General features: G+C 36.6%; 1 non-coding gene across 1 annotated transcript; it reads left to right on the top strand.

Annotated features, from left to right (window-relative positions):
* The first annotated feature begins 1,361 nt into the window (after positions 1-1,361).
* Positions 1,362-1,469, top strand: LOC112739328 (small nucleolar RNA R71). The gene has a single exon (XR_003170262.1). It is a non-coding gene; the product is annotated as a small nucleolar RNA R71 (small nucleolar RNA).
* The last annotated feature ends 6,393 nt before the right edge of the window (positions 1,470-7,862 follow it).

The following is a 7,862-nucleotide window of genomic DNA, read 5'->3' on the forward strand; positions in this document are numbered from 1 at the left end:
ATTATGAAGTCAGCAGGGATGTAAAGACCTTCAACCTTCACTAAGACATCCTCTACAAGTCTATAAGCCTGTTTCATTGATTTGTCTGCCATCTCTAGTGAGATTCTTGTAGCTTGTACCTCAAAGATCCCTAGTTTCTCCATTACAGAGAGTGGCATGAGGTTTATACTTGACCCCAGGTCACACAGAGCCTTCTCAAAGGTCATGGTGCCTATGGTACAAGGTATTAAGAACCTTCCGGGATACGATTTCTTTTGAGGTAATTTCTACTGAACCAAGGCATTCAGTTCATTGATGAGCGATGGAGGTTCATCCTCCCAAGTATCATTACCAAATAACTTGGCATTCAGCTTTATGATTACTCCTAGATACTGAGCAACTTTCTCTTCAACAATATCTTCATCCTCTTCAGAGGAAGAATACTCATCAGTGCTCATGAATGGCAACAGTAAGTTCAGTGGAATCTCTATGGTCTTTGTTGAGCCTCAGATTCGTTTGGTTTCTCATTAGGGAACTCCTTAGTGGTCAGTGGACGTCCATTGAGGTCTTCCTCACTGGAAATCACTGCCTCTTCCTCCTCTAGAGGTTCGGCCACTTTGGATATATTGATGGCCTTGAACTCTCTCTTTGGATTCTCTTCTGTATTGCTTGGGAGAGTACTATGAGGGATTTCAGTAACTCTTTTACTTAGCTGACCCACTTATGCCTCCAAATTTCTGATGGAGGACCTTCTTTCAGTTATGAAACTGACAGTGGTCTTAGATAGATCAGAGACTATGGTTGCTAAGTCAGAGAGGCTCTGCTTAGTATTCTTTGTCTGTTGCTGAGAAGATGATGGAAAAGGCTTCCTATTGCCAAACCTATTTCTCCCACCATTTATTATTGAAGCCTTGTTGAGGCTTCTGTAGATCCTTCCATGAGAAATTTGGATGATTTCTCCATGAAGGATTATAGGTGTTTCCATGGAATTCTCCCATGTAATTCACCTCTTCCATTGCAGGATTCTCAGGGTCATAAGCTTCTCCTTCAGATGAGGCTTCTTTAGTACTGCCGGATGCAGCTTGCATTCCAGTCAGATTCTGAGAAATCATATTGACTTGCTGAGTCAATATTTTATTCTAAGCCAATATGGCATTCAGAGTATCAATCTCAAGAACTCCTTTCTTCTGAGTCATCCCATTATTCATAGGATTTCTTTCAGAAGTATACATGAACTGGTTATTTGCAACCATTTCAATGAGTTCCTACGCTTCTGCAGGTGTTTTCTTCAGATGAAGAGATCCACCAGTAGAGTGGTCCAATGACATCTTGGACAATTCAGACAGACCATAATAGAATATATGTAAGATGCTCCATTCTGAAAGCATGTCAGAAGGACACCATCTGATCAATTGCTTGTATCTTTCCCAAGCTTCATAGAGGGATTCACCTTCCTTCTGTCTTAAGGTTTGGACTTCCACTCTAAGCTTGCTCATCTTTTGAGGTGGAAAGAATTTGGCCAAGAAAGCATTGACCAACTTTTCCCAAGAGTTCAGGCTTTCCCTAGGTTGTGAGTCCAACTATATGCTAGCTATGTCTCTTATAGCAAAGGGGAAAAGCATAAGTCTATAGACCTCAGGATCAACCCCATTGGTCTTAACAGTGTCACAGATTTGCAAGAATTCAGCTAAGAACTGATGAGGATCTTCCAATGGAAGTCCATGAAACTTGCAATTCTACTGCATTAGAGAAACTAATTGAGGCTTACGCTCAAAGTTGTTTGCTCCAATTGTAGGAATTGAGATGCTTCTTCCATAGAAGTTAGAAGTTGGTGCAGTAAAGTCACCAAGCATCTTCCTTGCATCCCCACCATTGTTGTTGGGTTCGACTGCCATGTCTGCTTCTTTTTTGAAATTTTCTGTAAGGTCCTCTCCGGAGTGTTGTGCTTTAGCTTCTCTTAGCTTCCTCTTCAGAGTCCTTTCAGGTTCAGGATCAGCTTCAACAAGAATGTCCTTATCTTTGTTCCTGCTCATATGAAAAAGAAGAGAACAAAGAGAGTAGTGGAATACTCTATGTCACAGTATAGAGATTCCTTTATGTGTCAGAGGAAAAAAAGAATAGAAGAATGAGGTAGAGAGAGAATAAGAAGAATTCGAACACAGAGAGAGGGAGAAGGTTCGAATTATTAGATGAGTAGAAGAGAAATGTTAATAAATAAATAAAATAAATAAAAAGAGATGAGAGAGAGTATTCGAATTTTAAGAAGAGGGAAAAGAAAAATATTTTTAATTTTTTATTTAATTAATTAAGTTAGTTTCGAAAATTTGAAAAAGAAATACAAGAAAATTAAAAGCTAAAACAATTAGTTAATTAAAAATTTTTTTGAAAAAGTGGTTAGTGATTTTTGAAAATTAGAAGTGGAAAAGTAGTTAGGTGGTTTTGAAAAAGATAAGAAATAGTAAACTTTTTAAAATTAAAACAAACAAGTCAAGTAGTTAGTTGAAAAAGATTTGAAAATAAAGTTTAAAAAGATAAGAAGTTAGAAAAAAATTTTGAAATTAAAATTTTAAAAAGATATGATTGAAATTTATTTTGAAAAAGAAATTAAAAAGATTTGATTTTTAAAATTAAAGTTGATGACTTGGCTAACAAGAAACTAAAAGATATGATTCTAGAATTTAAAGATTGAACATTTCTTAACAAGAAAGTAACAAACTTGAAATTTTTTAATCAAAACATTAATTGTTAGCAAGGTTTTTCGAAAATATGAAATAAAATTAAGAAAAAAATTTTGAAAAATTAGTTTTAAAATTTTTGAAAACATTAAAAGAAAAATGAAAAAGATTTTGAATAATTTTAAGAATGAAATTCGAAAATCATAAAAAAATGAAAAAGAATTGATTTTGAAAAAGATTTAAAAAGATAAAGTTTTTAAATTGAAATTTTGACTTGACTAACAAGAAACAACTAAATTTAAAAAATTTTTGACCAAGTCAACTAAAAATTTCGAAAATTATGAGAAGAATAAGGAAAAGATATTTTTTTTACTTTTGAATTTTTTTAATGAGGAGAGAGAAAAACAACAAAATGAAACAAAACATAAAAATTTAAGATCAAAACAAATAATGCATGCAAGAACACTTTGAATGTCAAGATGAACACCAAGAACACTTTGAAGATCATGATGAACATCATGAACATATTTTTGAAAATTTTTAAGAAAAGAAAGATATGCAAGACACCAAACTTAAGAACTTTTGTACTAGGGACACTAACAATTCGAAAATGTGCAAGAAAAACAAGAAAAGATACAAAAAAATTAAAGATCAAACAAGGAAAATCATCAAGAATAACTTGAAGGTCAAAGAAGAACACAATGCATGAATTTTCGAAACATAAAATTTGACACTAGACTCAAACAAGAAACACAAAATTTTTTTGGTTTTATGATTTTATTAATTTTTTTTGTATATTTTTCGAAAAATTTTTGGAAATAGAAAATAAAGAAATTAAAATTTTTTTTAATAAGAATTCCAAGACTCTTGTAATGTTAGTCTAAAGCTTCGGTCCAAAAGATTAGACATGGCCAATGGCCAGCCAAGCTTTAGCATAACAAATACAATGATGACCTTTCTACAATGAAAAGTGGAAACCTCAGTCCAAAAGATTAGACATGGCTTAACAGCCAGCCAGGCTTCACATATCATCATGAAGCTCTAGAATTCATTCTTAAAAAAAAAATTTTGAATGATTTTTCAAAATTTTTTTTTTTGAAAATTTTTTTTAAAAATTTTTTGAAAATAAAATAAAGGTTGAAACAAGAAAGAAGGTTACCTAATCTAATCAACAAGATGAACCGTCAGTTGTCCAAACTTGAACAATCCTCGGCAACGGCGCCAAAAACTTGGTGCACGAAATTGTGATCACACTTTTCACAACTCCGGTATAACTAACCAGCAAGTGCACTGGGTCGTTGATAAACCACTATTTTATGGTTTATCTTGTGCTCAATTGAGTGGTTTTTATCAACTCTTTACCCACTTATTCATACTATTTGCATGGTTTTACATTTGCCTTCCTAATTATATGCTTTGATTGAAAACATACTTCTTTGGCCTTAAGTTCCCTATGTTTAAATCCTCTCTTATTACCATTAGATGCCTTGATATGTGTGTTAAGTGATTTCAGAGTTTATAGGGCAGGAATGGCTCAGAGGATGGAAAGGAAGCATGCAAAAGTGGAAGGAATGCAAGAAGTTGGAGAAATTGCTAAGCTGTCCAGCCTGACCTCTTCGCACTCAAACAACTATAACTTTAGCTACAGAGGTCCAAACGATGCGGTTCCAGTTGCGTTAGAAAGCTAATATCCGGGGCTTCGATTTGATATATAATGTGCCATAGTTTCCCTGACGCTAGGCGACGAAACTGCGTGCTCTATGCGGATGCATCGCAATGACGAAAAACCAGCGTGGCAGATTTCTTCTCCGGCGTTTTCTGGGCTGTTTCTGACCCAGTTCTCGGCCCAGAAAACACATATTAGAGGCTATAAAGTGGGACAATGCATCCATTCATGATAAGCTCACAATTCATAATTTTTAGTTTTAGATGTAGTTTTTAGAGAGAGAGGTTCTCTCCTCTCTCTTAGGATTTAGTTTTAGGATTTAGGATTATTTCTTCTTCATCACAGGTTCAATGTTTCTTTTATTTATTTTTCTAATTTAATTTATGAATTCCCATGTTAAGATTTGAATATTTTATTTAATATAATTGAGGTATTTCAGATTTATCACTTCTTCTATTGTTTGATGTTCTAAGTTGGATCCTAACTTGATTTTGGAGTTGATTGATATTTGGAGACCCTTGAGTTGAATTACTCAAGAGTTAAATTGTAATTGGGTTTATTGTTGGCTGGCTCTCTAATCACTAACGCTAATCCAAACACAAGGGTGAGGATAGGAACTTGTGAATAGCAGTAGACTTCCAACTTACTTGACTTTCCTTTACTCAGTACAGGATAACTAGGTAGAAACAACCTTCAATTATCAGTTGATCTTGAGAAATCCAACAAGGATAGAACTTTCGATTAATCTTCTCTAGGTCAAGGCTATTAATTTAATTACATAAAATCTCTTATTTATTTTATTGCTTTAATTTATAAATATATCTGTGCCAATTGCCCAAACTCCAAAACCCCCAATTTACAAAACTCATAGGCAATAATAAGAACACCTCCCTGCAATTCCTTGAGAAGACGACCTGAGGTTTAAATACTCGGTTATCAATTTTAAAGGGGTTTGTTACTTGTGACAACCAAAACTTTTGTATGAAAGGACTTTTGTTGGTTTAGAAGCTATACTTGCAACGAGGATTTATCTGCAAATTTCTAGACCACGCAAAAGTTATCTCATCACTCGTCCAAGTAATAAAATCTTACGCGAGTAAGGGTCGATCCCACGGAGATTGCTGGCTTGAAGCAAGCTATGGTCAACCTGTAAATCTTAGTCAGGCAGATTCAATTGGTTATGAGTTTTGATAATTGAAAGATAAATAAACGTAAATTAAAATAAAGATACTTAGGTAATTCATTAGTGGGAGTTTCAGATAAGCGTTTGGAGATGCTTTGTTGCTTCTGAACCTCTGCTTTCCTATTGTCTTCATCCAATCATGCGTGCTCCCTTCCATGGCAAGCTGTATGTTGGTGGATTACCGTTGTTAATGGCTACCATCTGTCCTCTCAGTGAAAATGGTCCAGGTACGATTTCTGTACGGCTAATCAATTATCGGATCTCTCGTCTCGGATGAAACATACCAGGCACAGCTACTGCACGGCTAATCTTCTGTCGGTTCACACTTGTGTCGGAATAGGATCTCTCTATCCTTTTGCACACTGTCACTACGCCCAACATTCGTGAGTTTGAAGCTCGTCACAGTCATCCCGTCCCAGATCCTACTCGGAATACCGCAGACAAAAGTTTAGACTTTTCGGATCTCAGGAATGCTGCCAATCGATTCTAGCTTCTACCACGAAGGTTCTAATCTCACGGATTCGAATGCTCTGTTATCAGGAGAGGCAAGTCAAATCCGTGGATCAGAGACCCAAGAGACGATACTCCGGCTGTCATCTAATGACTACGTTGAACATCATATAGACTGCTTGTGGTTGTCAGGCATGCGGATCTTGGCTAAGCGAGTAACGAAGATAGTGGGTGATTGTCACGGGTCACCCCTTCATTCTGACTTAACTGAATTAAGTACAAGAGTATATCTTGGAGAAGAAGTAAGCGTGAATTGAAAGAGAAATAATAGCACTTGCATTAATTCGTGAAGAACAGCAGAGCTCCGCACCTTAATCTATGAGGTGTAGAAACTCCACCGTAGAAAATACATAAGAGAAAAAGGTCTAGGCATCGCCGAATGGCCAGCCTCCCAAATGTGAAAAATGGCATAAGCTAATAAAAGATGAAAAAAGGATCCGAATACAATAGGAAAGACTAGTATTTATACTAAACTAGTTATTAAGGATTACAGAAAATGAGTAACTAAGTGCAGAGAGTGCAGAAATCCACTTCCGGGGCCTATTTGGTGTGTGCTTGGGTTGAGATTCGAGCTTTACACGTACATAGGCCTTTTCTGGAGTTAAACGCCAGGTAAAGTGCCAGTTTAGGCATTCAACTCCAGTTTTGGTGCCAGTTCTGGCGTTTTACGCCAGAAAAGGGTCTCTGGCTGGCGTTTAACGCCAGTTTAGGCCATCATATCTCGGGCAAAGTATGGACTATTATACATTGTTAGAAAGCCCAAGATGTCTAATTTCCAACTCAATTGAGAGAGCACCAATTAAGCTTCTGTAGCTCCAGAAAATCCACTTCGAGTGCAGGAAGGTCAGAATCCAACAACATCTGCAGTCCTTTCTCAGCCTCTGAATCAGATTTTTGCTCAGGTCCCTCAATTTCTGCCAGAAAATACCTGAAATTACAGAAAAATACAGAAACTTATAGTAAAGTCCAGAAATGTGATTTTTGCATAAAAACTAATAAAAATATAATAAAAAGTAACTAAAACATGCTAAAAACTACCTAAAAACAATGCCAAAAAGCATATAAATTATCCGTTCATCAAACTTGAAGCTTGAGGGATGAAGGTATAAGGTGATTCCATGCGAGCAATGAGGGCTTGGAGGATAGAAGTAAGACCGGTAAGACTTGAGGCAAGTGTAGTTTGAATTTCTTTTTGCCTTTGGAGTATGGACCGGAGTATCTCATCTTGATTGGAGGAAGGGGAGGGATAGGTGATTTGGGGGGCTTGTGATTGGTTGGGTTGAGGTGGTTGCCTATGATGAGGCGGTTGGTAGGTTTGGTAGTTCCTTCCTTGGTTGATGTGGAGGGTTTTGTGAGTATCGGTTTTGTGAATTGTTGGTGTCTTTGGTTTCCTCCATTGTCCCTACCTCCTTGTTGATAATTGTCCCGCCAACCTTGGTTGGGATTATCTCTCCAACCTTGATTATAATTGTTACTCCCTTGATTGTAATTGCTTCCTTGTTGGGGATACCCTTGGTTGAAATGGCCTCCTTCTGGGTAGTATCCTTGAGTCAGACGGTCATAGAAATTATGGGTAGCCGCCAAGGTATTGTTTTCTTGGAGACTTAGACATTCATCCGTGTAGTGGGAGTAGCAAGAGAAAATACCGTATACTCTTTGGGGACCAATTGTTGACTTTGTTATTGAGGAGGTAGTGGAGGTTGTTGTTGATGAAATGGAGGTTGTTGTTGATTTATTTGGAGTTGCTTTAGAATGCTTGTCATATCGCCCAAGGTTTTGGTAAGGGTGGCGATTTCACCACTAGAAGAGACTTCATTAACGGCTCTAGGATGATTGTTCCTTTGTCTAG

Source organism: Arachis hypogaea, chromosome 13, assembly GCF_003086295.3.
Source record: "Arachis hypogaea cultivar Tifrunner chromosome 13, arahy.Tifrunner.gnm2.J5K5, whole genome shotgun sequence".
Lineage (NCBI taxonomy): Eukaryota > Viridiplantae > Streptophyta > Magnoliopsida > Fabales > Fabaceae > Arachis > Arachis hypogaea.